We start from the raw sequence: 24516 nt of genomic DNA on the forward strand, positions 1-24516 counted from the left end.
GTTTTCTACTAGTGTAGCATGACTTTGATATTACTACCTCCATATCTCAAAACAATTATCCACTAGTAGAAAAAGGGTCAAACGTGAAGCCGGCACTAATGTGTACATTAGTGCCGGTTCGTGGCGGCGATCAATAGTACCGGTTCGTGGTGAACCTTTAGTACCGGTTCATGCCACGAACCGGTACTAAAGAGGCTGCATCAGCCTGCGGTCAGGCTATGGCCCAACCATCACCATTTAGTGTCGGTTCTTACCACGAACCGGTACTAATGAGGTTATGGCAAGCTGTTTTTAGTCCCACCTCGCCAAGAGAGAGGCAGTATGAGCGGTTTATAAGCCGTGACTGCACAGAAAATGACGAAGAGTTGCAATGCTCACCTACATGTTGATTAGCTTCAAGCCTTGCGGAATAGCATAGATTGCATTGAGCTATGTGCAGTGCAGTCTACACTATTCCGAATGGCTTGAAGCAAATTAACCAGCATTGCACCTCTTTTTTATTTTTAATAACTTATTTAAACTCCGGACTTCTTTTGTGTTCAGTATGCAGCATTTAAAGCGACGTCATCAATTTCCAACATGTTCTGACATAATTTGTTGTTTTTCGGTCATTTACCTAATTGTTTAGAGAGCTAAATGACCGTGAAATTGAAAATCACTACAAAATGAATCCTGAAAATGTTGAAACTTGGCATGGTATCATCATATCACCCGCATAGCATGCGCGAAAGAGTAGAGAGGGTCATGGCAAAAAATGGACGCACTTCGTGTACAAACTGGACAAACTCTTTCCGAGTATCAGGGTTTCGGAGTCCGGAGTGGGTACTAATGTGCATCCCACCAATCAGGAAGAATCACACGGATCGTGTGTTTCTTTCTAGCTCTTGCGAGTCATTGGATCAAGGGTGTGTTTCTTCCTAGCTCATGTGAGTCGTTGGATTGAAACTACCACAATCACTTTGTGAGCCAGACGACCCTATATATAGCTAGCCCACCTCTCGCCTTCCCTGCATAAGTCTTTCAGTTCATCGACTACATACATCTACCAGTTCATCGACTGCATACATCTACCAGTTCATCGACTGAATACAAATCATTCGGATTCGCCATCATACGTCCAACCGTGCATTTGATATGCATATATATGCATCACGAGCCACGGTTGGGCTGTATGATGGCAATACCGATTGGTTTGTTCTAGTTCCGACATAAAAGGTTTGATACAACTTCTTTTTTGTGACATAAGAGCTATCTCTCCTCCTACCTATTTTAGTTACACAACTACCTATTTGTGCCAAATTTTCACTTTTGCTGTTGCTCTTGCATCATAAGCATCCATGTTAACTGGACATACAAGTAATGCAATTTAACCAAACTATCTTGTGATCTTCGCCAAGAGAGAGGCAGTATGAGCGGTTTATAAGCCGTGAGTGCACAGACAATGATGAAGAGTTTCAATGCTCACCTACATGTTGATTAGCTTCAAGCCTTGCGGAATAGCATAGATTGCACTGAGCTATGTGCAGTGCAGTCTACACTATTCCGAATGGCTTGAAGCAAATTAACCAGCATTGCACCTATTTTTTATTTTTAATAACTTATTTAAACTCCGGACTTCTTTTGTGTTCAGTATGCAGCATTTAAAGCGGCGTCATCAATTTCCAACATGTTCTGACATCATTTGTTGTTTTTCGGTCATTTACCTAATTGTTTAGAGAGCTAAATGACCATGAAATTGAAAATCACTACAAAATGAATCCTGAAAATGTTGAAACTTGGCATGGTATCATCATATCACCCGCATAGCATGCGCGAAAGAGTAGAGAGGGTCACGGCAAAAACTGGACGCACTTCGTGTACAAATTGGACAAACTCTTTCCGAGTATCAGGGTTTCGGACTATACAAAAATAAATAATGCAGAAAATAAAAAAACTATACAAAAAAATTACTCAAAAATAAATAGAAGCAAATAAATAATGCAGAAAAGAAAAAACTATATAAAAACTACTCAAAAATAAATAAAAGAAAATAAGTAATGCAGAAAAGAAAAAACTATATAACAAATTTGTTGGCACACGGCCCTGTGGGTCTACCAGACCTAGGGAGTGCAAATGCAGGCCCAGGAGGGCCAGCATACTCACAGGGCAGCGTGCCCTAATTAATTAGGCCCAGAAGCCTGCTATATAGAGGAGTTCGAAGAGGTAGCCGCGGTTGGGTTTATAAACCAGTGCGGCTGCCCTTCGCCGGGCGAGGTGGGACTAAACTTTGGGGTGGCAGCGCAAGGCCTTTAGTACCGGTTCGTGGCTCCAACCGGTACTAAAAGCCTTCGTTTCCCGCCGCTTGGCCTGGCGAAAATAGGCCTTTAGTACCGGTTGGAGCCACCAACCGGTACTAAAGGCCCATCCTATATATATAGCTCTTACCAAAATTTCAGTTTCAACCCCACTTCGTCTCCAACCTCCGCCGCGCGCGCCGCTCGATCCCGTCGTCGCCGCCCGTCGTCCGTCGTCATCGTCGCTGTCCCCGCCGCCGCCCGTCGTCGTCGTCGTCTCGCGCTGCCGCCCCGAACGCCGCCGCCGTCCGTCGCCATCGCCGCGGCCGTACGTCTCTCTCTCGCTCCCGCACACACATACACATACATACATACACACACATACACACACACACCGGCGCCCCCGCTCGTACGTACGGGGCGGCGGCGTACGGGGCCGCACACACACACATATACCACACACACACGCATACACACACACATACACACATACGTACACACATATACGTATATATACACACACACGCATACACACACACATACACACACACATTTTTTTACTTATTTTCTGTTTTTTAGAAAAGTTAATTAGATGATCGAATGTTAGATTAATGTCGAATGTTAGATGAATTAGCTAGCTAGATAGAAAAATTGTCGAACTAGAGATTAGAACTAGTTGAATAATTAATATAACTAGTTTATTTTTAGTAAGAAAATTTAGATATATGAGATTAGAACTAGTGGAATAATTAATATAACTAGTTTATTTTTAGTAAGAAAATTTAGGTATATGAGATTAGAACTAGTTGAATAATTAATATAACTAGTTTATTTTAGTAAGAAAATTTAGGTATATGAGATTTGATGATCTAATTAAAATATTATTTGTTAATGAGTTTTTCTGTTTATTTAATTTTTTATATATTTTGAGTTTATATAAATGTTAGATTAATGTCGAATGTTAGATGAATTAGATAGAAAAGTTAAATATATAGTAATGTCAATTGAATATATAGTTAGATATATTAATGTCAAATGTTAGATGAATATATATTTGGCTAGATATAGGTGTTTAATGTTTCACCTATATGAACATAGGAAATGTCATCTGACGACGAAAAAGATTTTATTTTGTGCGAACACTGTGAAGACCAGCGCGGCCTGTGCGACCAAAATTTCCTTGTTGATGGTAGGCGCTTCAGCATCAAGCTGGCTGAGACATTCGAAGTTGATACAGTAAGTCACTTTGTCAATTATTATTTGAATGCAAAACTTATGCTTCATTTGCTTCAACTTATAATTTTAAATTTTCACTATTCTAATAGCGCATCCCCTGCCATGCAAGAATTTTTGTCTTGGATAAGATAGGTTTTAGTGCTATAGATGATATGGAGGTAAAGAGAGTTTACTTGAAGACGGAGCATGGGTATACTTTCAACGTCAAATTATATAATGGAGACACATACACCCATTTTAAATGCAAAACTTGGCAAGCACTATGCAAGGCTTATGCATTTGAGCCTGATATGGTTATCACCTTTGATATTCGTCCGGAAGATGATATTGAAGGTAATATAGACATCTGGGTCGATGTGCAAACGCCTCCAGTTATACCATTTGGTGAGTTTTTCTCAACCATGCATGCATATGTTTATGTCTTTCATACAGTTTATTCAAAAATAGTTGACAACTAATTTGTATTGTCAGCTTATTTCAGTTCAAGCAAACATGTCCGGCGCTTGGTAGACAGGACCTACTACTACCCTGGGGCTCAACTAAACTGCGAGGAGATAAGTCATTATGTTTCATGGCTTGAGGATCTTAATACTGTCAAGACAAATTTTTTTCCTAAACTTAAAAATGTTAGTACTCAAAACGTGCGACCAATGGTGATCGTATTGAACCACGGTCACATCTATAATCAAAAGATGGTAAGATTTTAAATATTTGTCCTTAATTAGTGCATCTTTTGCATACATTATTTTTGAAGCTAAACTTTCATTGCTTAGTATATTAATTACTATACGATGTTGTTCAACAGGGACTTCCGATGACAGTTGTGCCTCAGTGGATCGAGACAAAAGGTCGCATGTCAATGGTTAGCTTACGACCAAGATTTCCTTCATTGCACATGAGTGCATTCAGGATTTCTGAAAGCGAAGAATGCTTAATAGTGAAAGATTGGAGCAAAATTGTTAACGATCGCAGAGAAGTACTAGGGGGCAGTAAGGTGAAGCGCAACCCAAGATTAGGAGACAGATTCATCTGCATGCTCCAGTATGATGAATCAGGAGAGCTATACATGTTCTATGCTATTCTACCTGAGAGGGAGCAGCAGGATCAGTAGCTACTAGTTCATGCTCTTAATTAGTACTTGTCTCATGTCCGTGTCCTGAACTTCGATCTTGGTGACGATTATGTTGAACTTGATGATATCTTTGCTTCTGTTACAAAGTGAATGTTTCCTCTTTAAGCTAGCCAACGTTGATGATGATTAGATAGCTAGCACGGTAATGACTATGATGATTAAATAGTGGTAATTAGACGACTACGATGATTTTTAGCTAGCTAGAGTTTATTTATTTATTAATATGCGATGATGATGATGATGATGATGATGATGATGACGACTACAACTCATTATAACGTAAAACAATCCTAAATTAAATTGATAACACAAATTTAATTGAAAAATACAAAATAAAACAAAAACCCACAACCACTTAGTACCGGTTGGTGTTACCAACCGGTACTAAAGGGCTCCCGGCCCCAGGAGCTGGCTCGTGCCACGTGGTTCCCCTTTAGCACCGGTTCATGCTGAACCGGTACTAAAGGGGGGGGGCCTTTAGTGCCGAAATGTTAGTGCCGGTTCCATAACCGGCACTAAAGGCCCTTACAAACCGGTGCTAATGGCCCGTTTTCTACTAGTGATCAAGCATCCAACTTTTCTTAGTATTCAACACACTCAAAAGAAAGTTTCACAAATCTTGAATACCAAGCTTGTTATTATTAAGCAAATTACCATGCTATTAAGACTCTCAAAATAATTTAAGTGAAGCATGAGAGATCAATAGTTTCTTTAAAACAAATCCACCACCGTGCTCTACAAGATATAAGTGAAGCACATAGAGCAAAATTACTTTGCTCAAAAAGATATAAGTGAAGCACATAGAGTATTCTATCAAATTCTAATTCATGTATTGCTCTATCAAAAGGTGTGTACAGCAAGGATGATTGTGGCACGCTAACAACCAAAGACACAAATAATACAAGACGCTCCAAGCAAAACACATATCATGTTGGTGAATAAAAATATAGCTCCAAGTAAATTACCGATGGAAGTGGACGAAAGAGGGGATGCCTTCCGGGGCATCCCCAAGCTTTGACTTTTTGGTGTCCTTGGATTATCTTGGGGGTGTCATGGGCATACCCAAGCTTAGGCTCTTTCCACTCCTTGTTCCATAATCCATCACAAGAATTCACCCAAAACTTGAAAACTTAACAACACAAAACTCAATAGAAATCTCGTGAGCTCCCTTAGAGAAAGAAAACAAAAGACCACTTCAAGGTATTGTGATGAACTCATTCTTTATTTATATTGGTGTTAAAGCTACTTTATTCCAACTTCTCTATGGATTATAAACTATTTTACTAACCATAGATTCATCAAAATAAGCAAACAACACACGAAAAACAGAATCTGTCAAAAAAGAACAGTCTGTAGTAATCTATAACTAACGCAAGATATGGAACCCCAAAAATTCTAAAATAAATTTCTGGACGTGAGGAATTTATCTATTAATCATCTTCAAAAAGAATTAACTAAATAGCACTCTCCAAATAAAAATTACAGAAGTTCTCGTGAGCGCTAAAGTTTATGTTTTCTACAGCAAGTTCAACAAGACTTTCCCCAAGTCTTCCCAATGGTTCTACTTGGCACAAACACTAATTAAAACACAAAACCACATCCAAACAGAAGTTAGATGGGTTATTTATTCCCTAACAGAAGAAAAACACAAAAAACTAAAAATAAAATTGGGTTGCCTCCCAACAAGCGCTATCGTTTAACGCCCCTAGCTAGGCATAAAAGTGAGGATAGATGTAGGTATTGCCATCTTTGGTAGGCAATCCATAAGTGTCTCTCATGATAGTTTCATATGGCAATTTTATTTTCTTTCTTGGAAAGTGTTCCATGCCCTTTTTTAATGGAAATTGAAATCTAATATTCCCTTCCTTCATATCAATAATCGCACCAACCGTTCTAAGGAAAGGTCTACCAAGAATAATAGGGCAAGAAGGATTGCAATCTATATCAAGAACAATGAAATCTACGGGCACATAATTCCTATTTGCAACAATAAGAACATCATTACGGCCTGTTTGCAATTTTTTGGAATCCTCAAATTCCAAAAGGAAAAAAAGATATGGTCAAATTTAAGTTTTTTCAATTTTTTTTGTTAAATCTGGTCAAACTACTTTCTCAAGAAGTATTAATGTTACTACATAATTATTCAAGAATATTAGTGTTACTAAATAATTATTTCAATTTTTTGAATTTTGGTCAAATCTGTTCAAACTGTGGTCAAACTGTGGTCAAACTATGGTCAAACTTATTCAAGAAATATTAGTGTTACTAAATAATTACTGTTTTTTAGAATAATAGTTTCAAACTCAAACAGTGAAATGTGTGACTTCATGCTCAAGCTAAACTCCCGAGGGTTAATAGGATTGGCATCTTACTATTGTCAGGAAAACAACAAGTGCAGACTTGGAAACGAAGGAGAATAGAACCCGAAAGTTAAGCGTGCTCGGGCTGGAGTAGTGAGAGGGATGGGTGACCGGTCGGGAAGTTAGATGATTTGGAATGAGTGATCCACACTTGAGCAGTTAAGAGAGGTGATTAGAGACTAAATCACCAAATAATTCAGAAAAATTAAAAATGGAAAAAAAAATCAAAAAAAATTTCCAAAATTTTCAAAAAAAAATTCAAAAAAAACCTTTAGTACCGGTTGGTATTACCAACCGGTACCGGTTGGTATTACCAACCGGTACTAAAGGTCCCCCATACCAGGGCGCGAGCTCACGCCACATGGTGGCACTTTAGCGTCGGTTCGTACCGAACTGGTACTAAAGGGGGGGGGGGCTTTAGTGCCCACCAATTAGTGCCGGTTATGGAACCGGCACTAAAGGCCCTTACGAACCGGTTTTAAAGCTTTGTTTTCTACTAGTGTAGCATGACTTTGATATTACTACCTCCATATCTCAAAACAATTATCAAGCATCCAACTTTTCTTAGTATTCAACACATTCAAAAGAAAGTTTCACAAATCTTAAATACCAAGCTTGTTATTATTAAGCAAATTACCATGCTATTAAGACTCTCAAAATAATTTAAGTGAAGCATGAGAGATCAATAGTTTCTTTAAAACAAATCCACCACCGTGCTCTAAAAGATCTAAGTGAAGCACATAGAGCAAAATTACTTAGCTCAAAAAGATATAAGTGAAGCACATAGAGTATTCTATCAAATTCTAATTCATGTATGGCTCTCTCAAAAGGTGTGTACAGCAAGGATGATTGTGGCACACTAACAACCAAAGACACAAATAATACAAGACGCACTACAAGAAATATGTCAACTTATGACCTTCTGTCAGCGACCCTCGAAGAATTGGACATAAATTTATGACCATTTTAGACCAATTTGTCAAAAGCTGTTCAGGGGGCTCCAAACCCTAAACCATTGCGACCATTTTGGTCAAGGTCGTAATTTCCTTACACGAAATGGTCACAAAGCAAACAGTGCTAGTCCGCTGCCTTATTTCTAGTTGTTAATGACCAATATAGATGGTCATAGCCATGTAGATTGTGGTGGGTTGTGGTGACTAGGCGCCATCTCATCAGTTTTGCCTATGTGTCATGTCCATGTGGCAGTTTTCGCCCTAGGTTGTGAAGCAACCTATATTTCTATCATTCCCAAAATTTCCAAAAAAATCTCATAAATTCTTTGGGGCATATCTTCATCAAATATGTAAAAATCCTTCCTTGCCTAGTTCAAAACTAATTCAACATTATTCATTTTCCTATTCTGTTCACAACAACACTTTATGAAGGAAGTGCTATTTATATATTCTTGATTGCCCTCAGAATTCTTGGGCACTCTTTCCTATCCAAATCACTACCGCATGACAAAATTCAGCTCCATTTGCCTAGCAAATCTTCCTCGGCAAATTTCCAAAGTTTTTGTCCACCTAGAAGCATTGTGAAGGAAGTACCTTCTTTATATCTCTAAATGACATGAAATTTATACAGTTCCTTCATATGCGCAAATTATCACCCTCCTCCAAATTGCAGCTCAGTCAAATCATCTGTGTGAGCCCAGGTTCAATTTATATTTTATGGCCAAATTGGCACGTTGCAAAGCAAGTGTTATATAGACCCCTCCTATTACCCTAAAACTTTTCGGGCACTCTTCCATACCCAAATCATTGCCACATGGTAATATTCAGCTCAATTTTCCTAGTAAATCTTTCTCGGGAAATTTCCAAAGTTTCTACCTCGAGAGAAGCTTTGTGAAGTAAGTACTAGCTAGGCTTACCCAAATGATCTGAAAATTTACCAGCGCATCACCATACCTAAGTAACTTACCGACACCAATTTTGAGCTCATTTCATTCATCCAATCTCTCTCACTAGTTTTCCCAAGTTTCTGTCCATAGAAGAGGATTGTGAAGGAAGTACTACTTTGGCATGTCCAAATGGTATCAATTTTCTACAATGCTTTCCTATGCCCAAGTAACCATCCTCCACAAAATTTCAGCTCACTCCATTCATTATTTTGAGCCCAGCTTCAATATTCATATTTTTGTCTAGCGTGGTACTTTGCAAAGCAAGTACCACCTAGGATCCTCCTTTTGAGCTAAAAATTCGTGACGACATTCTCCTTAGTAGATGATCATCCTCAGCCAAAACTCACGCCCATTGGCCATGTGCATTTCCCATACCGCTAATCAAACACTTGGCTGCTAATTCATGTTTGAGCATCGATCGGTCTCCTCGTGAGAATCTTATGTTGTACTTTTCTTCCTAGCACCAACCTGGGGAGTGCCCAACCCACTAGACATGCCTAGGCCACCCAAAACACATGACAACATTACGGTCACGCGGTGACCACGCGACGGGCATGCGAGTTTACGTGCTCTAGAGTTGGGGCCCTCGGCCACCGCCCAAACCTCGACGTATCGCCACCAAACCATGTATTTATGATTAAATAGGTCCTTATGTAACTAGAAATGATTTTTGGAAAAAATAAATAGCAGACTATGAGGCAGCTGCAGTTCAAATTTGACCCTCTTCCAGCTGAATCGGTGGAAATTTGTCTTTTTCACGAGAGGTGGATCAAAAAATTTTACACCCAACCATTTTTTCAATTGTGCATTAAATATGGCCTAGTATTTTATAAAAATGATTTGGTCCAATTTTGCAACAATTATTTGGTAGTTCCTTCACAAAAAAAACCTCCTTTCGGGCACTGGAAAAATGGAAAATGGTTTTTTCGTCCAACGAAAATGAAAACTTGCTTAGACAACATTGTTTGCCATTCCAACATGCATTCTTGTGCACAATATGAGATCATTTGAACAAACTATGCCATGAATGTGGCCATAAGATTGATCATTTGGCTTGAAAGCCATTGATCTCCACACATGATAGCTCGTTTCTGAGAACACTTTTTTTTATAATAATTGCCATATTACAAGTTTGTTATTTTTCCTAGGAACTTGGCCACATATGATGACACAATGCGAAGGTTTCCCATTTTTTGATTTTTTTGAATTTTTTATGCCGTTTCAAAATGCGGTCAAAACGGCGGGAATGACCGTTCCTAGCTAGTGGTTGAATCTTGGAATTTTGTTGGTGTTTCTCTGATTAAAAAGATACTTATGTACCTAGAAATGATTTTTGGAAAAAATAAATAGCAAACTATGAGGCAGCTGCAGTTCAAATTTGACCCGCTTCTAGCTGAATCGGCGGAAATTTGTCTTTTTCACGAGAGGTGGATCAAAACTTTTTGCACCCAACCATTTGGTCAATTTTGCATTAAATATGGCCTAGTATTTTCTAAAAATTATTTGGTCCAATTTTGCAACAATTATTTGGGAGGTCCTTCACAAAAAAACCTCCTTTTGGGCACTCGAAAAATGAAAAATGGTTTTTTCGTACAAAGAAAATGAAAACTTCCTTAGGCAACATTGTTTGCCATTCCAATATGCACCCTTGTGCACAATATGAGATCATTTGAACAAACTATGCCATGAATGTGGCCATAAGATTGATCATTTGGCTTGAAAGCCATTGATCTCCATACATGATAGCTCGTTTCTGAGAACACTTTTTTAAAATAATTGCAGTATTACAAGTTTGTTATTTTTCCTGGGAACTTGGCCACATATAATGACACAATGCGAAGGTTTCCCAATTTTTTGATTTTTTTTAAAAAAAATTATGCCCGTTTCAAAATGCGGTCAAAACGGCGGGAATGACCGTTTCTAGCTAGTGGTTGAATCTTGGAATTTTTTTGGTGTTTCTCTGATTAAATAGATACTTATGTACCTAGAAATGATTTTTGGAAAAAATAAAGAGCAAACTACAAGGCAGCTACAGTTCAAATTTGACCCGCTTCCACCTGAATCGGCGGAAATTTGTCATTTTCACGAGAGGTGGATCAAAACTTTTTGCACCCAACCATTTGGTCAATTTTGCATTAAATATGGCCTGGTATTTTCTAAAAATGATTTGGTCCAATTTTGCAACAATTATTTGCGAGGTCCTTCACAAAAAAACCTCCTTTTGGGCACTCGAAAAATGAAAAATGGTTTTTTCGTACAAAGAAAATGAAAACTTCCTTAGGCAACATTGTTTGCCATTCCAATATGCACCCTTGTGCACAATATGAGATCATTTGAACAAACTATGCCATGAATGTGGCCATAAGATTGATCATTTGGCTTGAAAGCCATTGATCTCCATACATGATAGCTCGTTTCTGAGAACACTTTTTTTAAATAATTGCCGTATTACAAGTTTGTTATTTTTCCTGGGAACTTGGCCACATATAATGACACAATGCGAAGTTTTCCCAATTTTTTGATTTTTTTTAAATTTATGCCCGTTTCAAAATGCGGTCAAAACGGCGGGAATGACTGTTCCTAGCTAGTGGTTGAATCTTGGAATTTTTTTGGTGTTTCTCTGATTAAATAGATACTTATGTACCTAGAAATGATTTTTGGAAAAAATAAAGAGCAAACTACAAGGCAGCTACAGTTCAAATTTGACCCACTTCCGACTGAATCAACGGAAATTTGTCTTTTTCACGAGAGGTGGATCAAATCTTTTTACACCCAACCATTTGGTCAATTGTGAATTAAATATGTACTAGTATTTTATAAAATTGATTTGGTACAATTTTGCAACAAATATATGGTAGGTCCTTCACAAAAAATCTCATTTTGGGCACTCAAAAAATGGAAATTTTGTTTTCATGAGAGGTGGATCAAAAGCTTTTGTCATGCAACTATTTGGTCAATTTTATATAAAATGTGGTCTAGTATTTTAGAAAAAAAATGGAGTGGTGCTATTTTGGAACAAACATTTGGTAGGTTCTTCACAAAAAAATCATTTATGCACTCGAAAAATAGAAAATTTTTGTGCAATAAAAATTAAAGCTCTATTTGGCAACATTGTTTGCCATTTCAAGATGCACACTAATGCAAATACGAGATCATTTTGACAAACTATGCCATTGTTATGTTTAAAAAAATCACAGATTTGAGTCCAATTTTTTGAGATTCAAAAGCGAGACAACCGGCCAATGAGACGCGAGGAACCACCTTCACGCGGATCATCAAATTGGACGCAATATGAGCCGTCTATCGTGCATCCATCCAACGGTGGAGCCTCTCCCGAGTAACAAAAACCCTAACCCACCCACCCACCCTCCTCGATCCCCGCCGCCGCCACCCACCCACCCACCCACCCACTCCCGACCCACCCTCTCGGCCTCTCCCCCTCCCCTCGATCCCCTAGATCCGATCGAGGCATGCCCCGCCGCCACCCCCACCCACCCGCCGCCGATCCACCCTCGCGCTCGGTAGCGCCGCCCTCCTCCTTCTCTCTACAGTCCATGGCCGGCACCGCAGCCTCGTCTCCATGGCTGCTCTGCAGCGCCTCCGACGACCGTGCCCGGAGCGCGACGGCAGATCCGTTCCGAGCACTTGACGCCACGCTCCGCCGCGGCTCCTTCACCGTCCGACGCTCCTCCGGGCTCTGCATCTCGCCGACTTCGCCCTTCGTCACGGCCTCTCGTCCACGCTAGAGACAGCCACATCCTCGATGGTTGCTGCTGGACTCTACCCCTCCAAGTTGCCCGGACGCCTCCCCAACTCTCCCTCGTCCCCGACAAGGCCGCGATGGCGGACCAGCACGGGTAGGTGCCCCTCGTCCCCGCTTGTTTTTCCCCACGGGTAGGATGTAGCTGACCCCCTCTCTCACCTCGCCTTGTGGATGCAGATCCGTCGAGGGATACACCATCGCCGGCCGCCGGTCCTTCGTGCCTTCCTATTTCTGAATTTCCTCCGTGCGCTGTGAAGATGGCGGTGCCTTTGCTGAAGAAGGCGATCGTGAAGAAGGGTGTGAAGCACAACAAGAGGGTGTGCAGCGACCGCTACATCGGCCTCAAGGTGAGACCCCTAGCTTGCTCACTCTCGCTCTCATCGTCGCTCACCGGGCTTTGTTCATGTGGGGTTCTGGCAGCTGTCCCGACCTCCTCTGCTAGCTCTCGATGCGTGGATCTGGTTTACATGTCGTGTTAGTTTAGCAGTGCGTCTATGTAATCACCGCTACAAAGTGGGGCCTGGGTGCTGGTATTTAGTGAGCACAGTAGGGGTTGGTTTAGTTTTTGGATGAACCTGTATATATTTTGTGTACACACCACTGATTCGTATGGTGCACTGTGAGGCTGGAAATTTCCTTTTAAGCTGTGGTGTGTTTGTTCTTGAGAGCTAGTTGTGGAAAATCCCCCTTGCTATATGGAATCCACTTAAAAAAATTCGAAATGGTTCGATATCCCACCACACACTAGTTGGGTCTAGTGATATTGATGAACTATAGTGTTTCATTGTTGATTCGTATGGTGCACTGTGATGCTTGAAATTTTGTTTTTAAAGCTGTGGTGTGTTTGTTCATGAGAGTTCACTGTGTATGTTGCGTGCAGCCTTGTGAATCAAGTTATGCATGCCTACTGCATTTAGCATGACATAAAATAAAATTCCTTGAAACCTTATTACTACATCAGTTGCTTGCTCCCAGTGTTTCCGTCTTGCAATTTATCCTGGTGTGCACTACACTCATGTGATATTTCTGGATAACAAAGTCAGATACCCTGGAATATTTGTATGATCGGATCTTGTTGGTTTCATCCATCTAATGATAATCTATGTATTTGGACAACCCATTTAGCTATAATTAGTTGCTGCACCACATGTGATCTTGCAGTTGGTGCTAATTCTAGTTACGTTGTTACAAAGGTTTATTCTTTTAGTCCTTCTTTATGTTTGTTTGCTTAACTAGTACTCGCCAAACTCACCATAAAAGATTCAGTATGTCGATCATCTTACGACCACATATGCTTTTCTGTTTGTTATGAAAGTTTCCTCATTCTGATAATACACTGGATGCTTGGAGAACGGATGTGCCCTGTTTTTTTTCCTTTCTGTAGTTGCTGAAGTTGCAATGTATAGTGTTAACTAATTCTCATGTTCTGCTACCTGATGAGTGCTTTCTTTGTAATATTTCACCTTCGTATGCATATTTGTTTTATATTTTTAATAAATGATGATAGTTTGTGCAAGATGTTCACATGTTATTTTATTTTTTGAATAAATTCTCTTATGCCCTTGACTTAGATTGACCCAAAACAGCAGCATCCTTGATGCGTACTGACCTTCACCTTGTTCTTTCTCTCGCAGACTCGAAGGAGACTATACGCAAGGCACATCCTCTTCGGTTGTGAGAGTGTCCAGGGGTCGTGGGTGCAGCTAATGCCTATGTCTGTGGCCGCACTTGACACTGCCCTCTCTTTAAGGGCACATATCATTTTTTATAACTCTGCTATCTTTTCCCAAGTCTTTATTATCTTGCCTAGCCTTGTACTGATATGTATTGTTTGATGCTAATTACCCAAGTTAATGCATGATGTTAAGGATAACCTGAGAACACTTGCCTAAGTTTATAAGATATGCATGTGACAGTTTAAACCTGCTTTGCTGCTCTTTCAATGCTTTTGCTGTTGTACTGTGCTTCTCTAGTTGTCTGAATGCTTCTGCTGCTAGCCTGCTAGACTGCTACTAGCTTGAATAGGTGTGCACTTGTGCTGGTGGTGGTGCTTCTTGTGTTGTTGCTGCTAATTAAATGCTTATACTCGCGCTGCTGTTGATTAAATTCTTATGTTGTTGTTGCATGCTTATGCTACTGACTCAATGCTTTAGAAATTGATTGAATTGAACCTCTTGTAATCCTTCATGTTATACTCGTATTAATTTTTTTGGTTTCTATTTGATTTTTTAGTCTGTTATATACGGTTCATCTTCAATTTCTTCTGCAACCTGCTTGGAGCTTAGAATACAGAGCCCAACTAGTCTCATATACAACTAAGACCAATGATTCATGCTCAATTCTGTATATGTATGTATGACCAGTAAAGTTGGAAGGCCCAAATCTTAACCTTAATATGCTCAATTTTGTACCATATTCATGCTCATGCATCACCAGTTACTGCTTTTTTTGCTTGATCTATTTTGGCTCATAACCTAAGTATACCAAAACTGATTAAACGATTTCTCCAACTTGCCAAAATTGTCATAATTGTCTCCTGCCTTGTGATGTTAGTCTCTGTGCACTTACTAGTATTGTTAGTTGAATGGATGGTCGTGGTAGTAGAATAGGAATTTTTTTAGGTTAGTGTTATAGTGATGTTCATTTCATTACCTAAACTTTGTACCAATGTACCATGCAGGTATGTATAGATTACTATTGTAGAACAACATCAGGTTAATCTGTTGCATTCAAGTTGTTGGAAGTTTTGTTATGCCATGCTTAGTGTTTACTGAATTGGGGCATTTGGGCATGTATGTATAAATTTTAGCCTCTTGAAAGAATATTATTTACTTCCAGTGTATTTCACTAATAGCTTACCTGGATCAGGATCTAATGTCGTCGAGGCTGCTGCTGCTGTGATAGAAGATCAGAAGAAGCTTGGAGATGCGTGCCATAGTTTTAGTTGATGTTGCCACCAAGTTTTGGTGCTTGTGTATCTATTTTTGATTGTATGTGCACTTGTTGGACGTGCAAACATGTATGTGCTCTTGTGAGTATTTGACTGGATGATTTCTGGATTTAATCAGTTAATTGAGAGATTTATTATTTTGTTGTTCAAATGTGTAAATTGAAATCTGTGAATGAAAAAGACCAAATGTTCTACTTGACAAAATAATATTTGGGCTCTAAAAAGGCTATGGCCCAAACTATAGTGGATCAGAACATTGTGTGTTTTCGAAAAACCAGAGAAATAGGCTTAATGAAATGGTTTGCAAAAGGCCATGGCCCAGAAAATAAAAATGCTAAATTGTTGGGCTAGGCCCATGTAGCTAGAGAAAATTAACAAAAAAAATAAATATTAAAAAGGCCGAATTGTTGGGCTAGGCCCATGTAGAAAACCGAATTGGACCAGGCTGAATCTTGTGCCACGTCAGATTGCCACGCTGGATGCCTACATGGCCTGGGGAGGTTGCTAGTGACCAAAATGCCACAGTAGACGTATTTTGGTCATAAACGTCAACGACCATTCCAGAAGAAAGGTCGCTATAGTCAGTTTATGACGGCCAGCTTTTGACCTTATGTTTTTGGTCACAAAAAGGTCACAAATGGAAATTTGTGACCATTCAGTAACCAATATGTTGGAAATATGCCCTAGAGGCAATAATAAAAGCATTATTATTATATTTCCTTGTTCATGATAATTGTCTTTATTCATGCTATAATTGTGTTATCCGGAAATCGTAATACATGTGTGAATAACAGACACCAACATGTCCCTAGTAAGCCTCTAGTTGACTAGCTCGTTGATCAACAGATAGTCATGGTTTCCTGACTATGGACATTGGATGTCATTGATAACGAGATCACATCATTAGGAGAATGATGTGATGGACTAGACCCAATCCTAAACATAGCACAAGATCGTATAGTTCGTTTGCTAGAGTTTTCCAATGTCAAAGTATCTTTTCCTTAGACATGAGATCGTGTAACTCCCGGATACCGTAGGAGTGCTTTGGGTGTGCCAAACGTCACAACGTAACTGGGTGACTATAAAGGTATACTACGGGTATCTCCGAAAGTGTCTGTTGGGTTGACATGGATCAAGACTGGGATTTGTCACTCCGTATGACGGAGAGGTATCACTGGGCCCACTCGGTAATGCATCATCATTATGAGCTCAAAGTGACCAAGTGTCTGGTCATAGGATCATGCATTACGGTACGAGTAAAGTGTCTTGCCGGCAACGAGATTGAACGAGGTATTGGGATACCGATGATCGAATCTTGGGCAAGTAACATACCGATTGACGAAGGGAATTGTATATGGGGTTGCTTGAATCCTCAACATCGTGGTTCATCCGATGAGATCATCGAGGAGCATGTGGGAGCCAACATGGGTATCCAGATCCCGCTGTTGGTTATTGACCGGAGAGCATCTCGGTCATGTCTACATGTCTCCCGAACCCGTAGGGTCTACACACTTAAGGTTCGGTGACGCTAGGGTTGTAGGGATATGTATATGCAGTAACCCGAATGTTGTTCGAAGTCCCGGAATAGATCCCGGACGTCACGAGGAGTTCCGGAATGGTCCGGAGGTAAAGATTTATATATGGGAAATCCTGTTTCGGCCATCGGGACAAGTTTCGGGGTCATCGGTATTGTACCGGGACCACCGGAAGGGTCCTGGGGGTCCACCGGGTGGGGCCACCTGTCCTGGGGGGCCACATGGGCTGTAGGGGGTGCGCCTTGGCCTACATGGGCCAAGGGCACCAGCCCCAAGAGGCCCATGCGCCTAGGGTTTCAAGGAGGAAGAGTCCTAGGAGGGGAAGGCACCTCCTAGGTGCCTTGGGGAGGAAGGATTCCTCCCCCTTGGCCGCACCCCCCTAGGAGATTGGATCTCCTAGGGCCGGCGCCCCCCCTGGCCCTCCTATATATAGTGGGGGAAGGAGGGCTTTTCATCCACGCCTTTGGTTGCCTCCTTCTCCCTCTCCAACACCTCCTCCTCCTCCATAGCGCTTGGCGAAGCCCTGACGGAGTACTGCAGCTCCATCATCACCACGCCGTCGTGCTGCTGCTGGAGCCATCTTCCTCAACCTCTCCTTTCCCCTTGCTGGATCAAGAAGAAGGAGACGTTACGCTGACCGTACGTGTGTTGAACGCGGAGGTGCCGTCCGTTCGGTGCTAGGATCTCCGGTGATTTGGATCACGTCGTGTTCGACTACCTCATCCCCGTTCTTTGAACGCTTCCACTCGCGATCTACAAAGGTATGTAGATGCATCCGATCAGTCGTTGCTAGATGAACTCATAGATGGATCTTGGTGAAACCGTAGGAAAATTTTTGTTTTCTGCAACATTCCCCAACAGTGGCATCATGAGCTAGGTCTATGCGTAGTTCTTCTTGCGCGAGTAGAACACAATTTGTTGTGGGCGTAGATGTTGTCAACTTTCTTGCCGCTACTAGTCTTATCTTGCTTCAACGGTATTGTGGGATGAAGCGGCCCGGACCAACCTTACACGTACGCTTACGTGAGACCGGTTCCACCGACTAACATGCACAAGTTGCATAAGGTGGCTGGCGGGTGTCTGTCTCTCCTACTTTAGTGGGAGCGGATTCGATGAAAAGGGTCCTTATGAAGGGTAAATAGAAGTTGACAAATCACGTTGTGGCTTTCACGTAGGTAAGAAAACGTTCTTGCTAGAACCCTACTTCAGCCACGTAAAACTTGCAACAACAATTAGAGGACGTCTAACTTGTTTTTGCAGCAAGTGCTTTGTGATATGATATGGCCAAAGTTGTGATGAATGATGAATGATCTATATGTGATTTATGAGATGTTCATGCTATTTTAATAAGAATCACAACTTGCATGTCGATGAGTATGACAACCGGCAGGAGCCATAGGAGTTGTCTTTATTTTTTATATGACCTGCGTGTCATTGAGAAACGCCATGTAAATTACTTTACTTTATTGCTAAACGCGTTAGCCATAGTAGTAGAAGTAATAGTTGGCGAGCAACTTCATGGAGACACGATGATGGGGATCATGATGATGGAGATCATGGTGTCAAGCCAGTGACAAGATGATCATGGAGCCCCAAGATGGAGACCAAAGGAGCTATGTGATATTGGCCATATCATGTCACTATTATTATTTTATTGCATTTGATGTTTATCATGTTTTGCATCTTCTTTACTTAGAACGACGGTAGTAAATAAGATGATCCCTCATAATAATTTCAAGAAAGTGTTCCCCTAACTGTGCACCGTTGCGACAGTTTGTTGTTTCAATGCACCACGTGATGATCGGGTGTTTGATTCAAAACGTTCACATACAATGGGTGTAAGACAGATTTACACATGCAAACACTTAGGTTGACTTGACGAGCCTAGCATGTGTATAGACATGGCCTCGAAACACAGAAGACCGAAAGGTCGAGCATGAGTCGTATAGAAGATACGATCAACATGAAGATGTTCACCGACGTTGACTAGTCCGTCTCACGTGATGATCGGACACGGCCTAGTTGACTCGGATCATGTTATACTTAGATGACTAGAAGAGGGATGTCTATCTAAGTGGGAGTTCATTGAATAATTTGATTAGATGAACTTAATTATCATGAACTTAGTCTAAAATCTTTACAATATGTCTTGTAGATCAAATGGCCAACGTAGTCCTCAACTTCAACGCATTCCTAGAGAAAACCAAGCTGAAAGACGATGGCAGCAACTATACGGACTGGGTCCGGAAAGAAAGATTATGTCCTACTAGCACCGCTGGGTGACGCACCTGTTCTCCCTGCAGAACAAGACGTTATGAACGCTTGGCAGGCACGTACCGATGACTACTCCCTCGTTCAGTGCGGCATGCTTTACAGCCTAGAGCCGGGGCTCCAAAAGCGTTTTGAGAGACATGGAGCATATGAGATGTTCGAAGAGCTGAAAATGGTTTTCCAAGCTCATGCCCGGGTCGAGAGATATGAAGTCTCCGACAAATTCTTCAGCTGTAAGATGGAGGAAAATAGTTCTGTCAGTGAGCACATACTCACTATGTCTGGGTTACATAACCGCTTGACTCAGCTGGGAGTTAATCTCCTGGATGATGCGGTCATTGACAGAATACTCCAGTCGCTTCCACCGAGCTACAAGAGCTTTGTGATGAACTTCAATATGCCGGGGATGGAAAAGACCATTCCTGAAGTATTTGCTATGCTGAAATCAGTAGAGGTAGAAGTCAAGAAGGAACATCAAGTGTTGATGGTCAATAAAACCACTAAGTTCAAGAAGGGCAAAGGTAAAAAGAACTTCAAGAAGGACGGCAAGGGAGTTGCCGCGCCCAGCAAGCAAGCTGCCGGGAAGAAGCCAAAGAATGGACCCAAGCCCGAGACTGAGTGCTTTTATTGCAAGGGAAGTGGTCACTGGAAGCGGAATTGCCCCAAATACTTAGCGGACAAGAAGGCCGGCAAAACAAAAGGTATATATGATATACATGTAATTGATGTGTACCTTACTAGTACCTGTAGTAGCTCCTGGGTATTTGATACCGGTGCAGTTGCTCACATTTGTAACTCAAAGCAGGGGCTGCGGAATAAGCGGAGACTGGCAAAGGACGAGGTGACGATGCGCGTCGGGAATGGTTCCAAGGTCAATGTGATCGCCGTCGGCACGCTACCTCTATATTTACCTTCGGGATTAGTTTTAAACCTTAATAATTGTTATTTAGTGCCAGCTTTGAGCATGAACATTGTATCGGGATCTCGTTTAATTCGAGATGGCTACTCATTTAAATCCGAGAATAATGGTTGTTCTATTTATATGAGAGATATGTTTTATGGTCATGCTCCTATGGTGAATGGTTTATTCTTAATGAATCTCGAGCGTAATGCTACACATATTCATAGTGTGAGTACCAAAAGATGTAAAGTTGATAATGATAGTCCCACATACTTGTGGCACTGCCGCCTTGGTCACATAGGTGTCAAACGCATGAAGAAGCTCCATGCAGATGGACTTTTAGAGTCTCTTGATTATGAATCATTTGACACGTGCGAACCATGCCTCATGGGTAAAATGACCAAGACTCCGTTCTCAGAAACAATGGAGCGAGCAACCAACTTATTGGAAATCATACATACTGATGTGTGCGGTCCAATGAGTGTTGAGGCTCGCGGTGGCTATCGTTATGTTCTCACCCTCACTGATGATTTGAGTAGATATGGGTATATCTACTTAATGAAACACAAGTCTGAAACCTTTGAAAAGTTCAAGGAATTTCAGAGTGAGGTTGAGAATCAACGTGACAGGAAAATCAAGTTTCTATGATCAGATCGTGGAGGAGAATACTTGAGTCACGAATTTGGCACACACTTAAGAAAATGTGGAAAAGTTTCACAACTCACGCCGCCTGGAACACCTCAGCGTAATGGTGTGTCCAAACGTCGTAATCGCACTCTATTAGATATGGTACGATCTATGACGTCTCTTACCGATTTACCGCTATCTTTTTGGGGCTATGCTTTAGAGACTGCCGCATTCACTTTAAATAGGGCTTCGTCGAAATCCGTTGAGACGACACCGTTTGAATTATGGTTTGGGAAGAAACCTAAGCTATCGTTTCTAAAAGTTTGGGGATGCGATGCTTATGTCAAGAAACTTCAACCTGAAAATCTCGAACCCAAGTCAGAAAAATGCGTCTTCATAGGATACCCTAAAGAAACTGTTGGGTATACATTCTACCTCAGATCCGAAGGCAAGATCTTTGTTGCCAAGAATGGATTCTTTCTAGAGAAAGAGTTTCTCTCGAAAGAAGTAAGTGGGAGGAAAGTAGAACTTGATGAAGTGTTACCTCTTGAACCGGAAAATGGCACAACTCAAGAAAACGTTCCTGAGGTGCCTGCACCAACTAGAGAGGAAGTTATTAATGATGATCAAGATACTTCTAATCAAGCTCCTACTGAAATTCGAAGGTCCACAAGGACACGTTCCGCACCAGAGTGGTACGGCAACCCTGTCTTGGAAATCATGTTGTTAGACAACGGTGAATCTTCGAACTATGAAGAAGCGATTGCGGGCCCGGATTGCGACAAATGGCTAGAAGCCATGAAATCCGAGATAGGATCCATGTATGAAAACGAAGTATGGACTTTGACTGACTTTCCCGTTGAGCGGCGAGCCATAGAAAATAAATGGATCTTTAAGAAGAAGACAGACGCGGATGGTAATGTGACCATCTATAAAGCTCGGCTTGTCGCTAAGGGTTATCGACAAGTTCAAGGGGTTGACTACGATGAGACTTTCTCACCGGTAGCGAAGCTGAAGTCCGTTCGAATCATGTTAGCAATTTCCACATTTTATGATTATGAAATATGGCAGATGGACGTCAAAACTGCATTCCTTAATGGTTTCCTTAAGGAAGAATTGTATATGATGCAGCCGGAAGGTTTTGTCGATCCTAAGAATGCTGACAAGGTGTCCAAGCTCCAACGCTCGATTTATGGGCTGGTGCAAGCATCTCGGAGTTGGAACATTCACTTTGATGAGATGATCAAAGCGTTTGGGTTTACGCAGACTTATGGAGAAGCCTGCGTTTACAAGAAAGTGAGTGGGAGCTCTGTATCATTTCTCATATTATATGTAGATGACATACTTTTGATGGGAAATGATATAGAACTCTTGGACAGCATTAAGGCCTACTTGAATAAAAGTTTTTCAATGAAGGACCTTGGAGAAGCTGCTTATATATTAGGCATCAAGATCTACAGAGATAGATCAAGATGCCTCATAGGTCTTTCACAAAGCACATACCTTGATAAGATATTGAAGAAGTTCAATATGGATCAGTCTAAGAAGGGGTTCTTGCCTGTGTTGCAAGGTGTGAAATTGAGCTCAGCTCAATGTCCGACCACGGCATAAGATATAAAAGAGATGAGTGTCATCCCCTATGCCTCAGCCATAGGTCCTATTATGTATGCCATGCTGTGTACCAGACCTGATGTAAACCTTGCCGTAAGTTTGGTAGGAAGGTACCAAAGTAATCCTGGCAAGGAACACTGGACAGCGGTCAAGAATATCCTGAAGTACCTGAAAAGGACTAAGGAAATGTTTCTCGTTTATGGAGGTGACGAAGAGCTCGTCGTAAAGGGTTACGTCAACGCTAGCTTCGATACAGATCTGGATGACTCTAAGTCACAAACCAGATACGTGTATATTTTGAATGGTGGGGCAGTAAGCTGGTGCAGTTGCAAGTAGAGCGTCGTGGCGGGATCTACATGTGAAGCGGAGTACATGGCAGCCTCGGAGGCAGCACATGAAGCAATTTGGGTGAAGGAGTTCATCACCGACCTAGGAGTCATACCCAATGCGTCGGGGCCGATCAAGCTCTTCTGTGAAAACACTGGAGCTATTGCACTTGCCAAGGAGCCCAGGTTTCACAAGAATACAAGGCACATCAAGCGTCGCTTCAACTCCATTCGTGAAAATGTTCAAGATGGAGACATAGAGATTTGTAAAGTTCATACGGACCTGAATGTAGCAGATCCGTTGACTAAACCTCTCCCTAGAGCAAAACACGATCAACACCAGAATTCCATGGGTGTTTGATTCATCACAATGTAACTAGATTATTGACTCTAGTGCAAGTGGGAGACTGTTGGAAATATGCCCTAGAGGCAATAATAAAAGCATTATTATTATATTTCCTTGTTCATGATAATTGTCTTTATTCATGCTATAATTGTGTTATCCGGAAATCGTAATACATGTGTGAATAATAGACACCAACATGTCCCTAGTAAGCCTCTAGTTGACTAGCTCGTTGATCAACAGATAGTCATGATTTCCTGACTATGGACATTGGATGTCATTGATAACGAGATCACATCATTAGGAGAATGATGTGATGGACAAGACCCAATCCTAAACATAGCACAAGATCGTATAGTTCGTTTGCTACAGTTTTCCAATGTCAAAGTATCTTTTCCTTAGACATGAGATCGTGTAACTCCCGGATACCGTAGGAGTGCTTTGGGTGTGCCAAACGTCACAACGTAACTGGGTGACTATAAAGGTATACTACGGGTATCTCCGAAAGTGTCTGTTGGGTTGACATGGATCAAGACTGGGATTTGTCACTCCGTATGACGGAGAGGTATCACTGGGCCCACTCGGTAATGCATCATCATTATGAGCTCAAAGTGACCAAGTGTCTGGTCACAGGATCATGCATTACGGTACGAGTAAAGTGACTTGCCGGCAACGAGATTGAACAAGGTATTGGGATACCGACAATCGAATCTCGGGCAAGTAACATACCGATTGACGAAGGGAATTGTATACGGGGTTGCTTGAATCCTCGACATCGTGGTTCATCCGATGAGATCATCGAGGAGCATGTGGGAGCCAACATGGGTATCCAGATCCCGCTGTTGGTTATTGACCGGAGAGCATCTCGGTCATGTCTACATGTCTCCCGAACCCGTAGGGTCTACACACTTAAGGTTCGGTGACGCTAGGGTTGTAGGGATATGTATATGCAGTAACCCGAATGTTGTTCGGAGTCCCGGATGAGATCCCGGACGTCACGACGAGTTCCGGAATGGTCCGGAGGTAAAGATTTATATATGGGAAATCCTGTTTCGGCCATCGGGACAAGTTTTGGGGTCATCGGTATTGTACCGGGACCACCAGAAGGGTCCCGGGGGTCCACCGGGTGGGGCCACCTGTCCCGGGGGGGGGGCACATGGGCTGTAGGGGGTGCGCCTTGGCCTACATGGGCCAAGGGCACCAGCCCCAAGAGGCCCATGCGCCTAGAGTTTCAAGGAGGAAGAGTCCTAGGAGGGGAAGGCACCTCCTAGGTGCCTTGGGAGGAAGG

This window comes from Triticum urartu, chromosome 3, assembly GCF_003073215.2.
Source record: "Triticum urartu cultivar G1812 chromosome 3, Tu2.1, whole genome shotgun sequence".
NCBI lineage: Eukaryota > Viridiplantae > Streptophyta > Magnoliopsida > Poales > Poaceae > Triticum > Triticum urartu.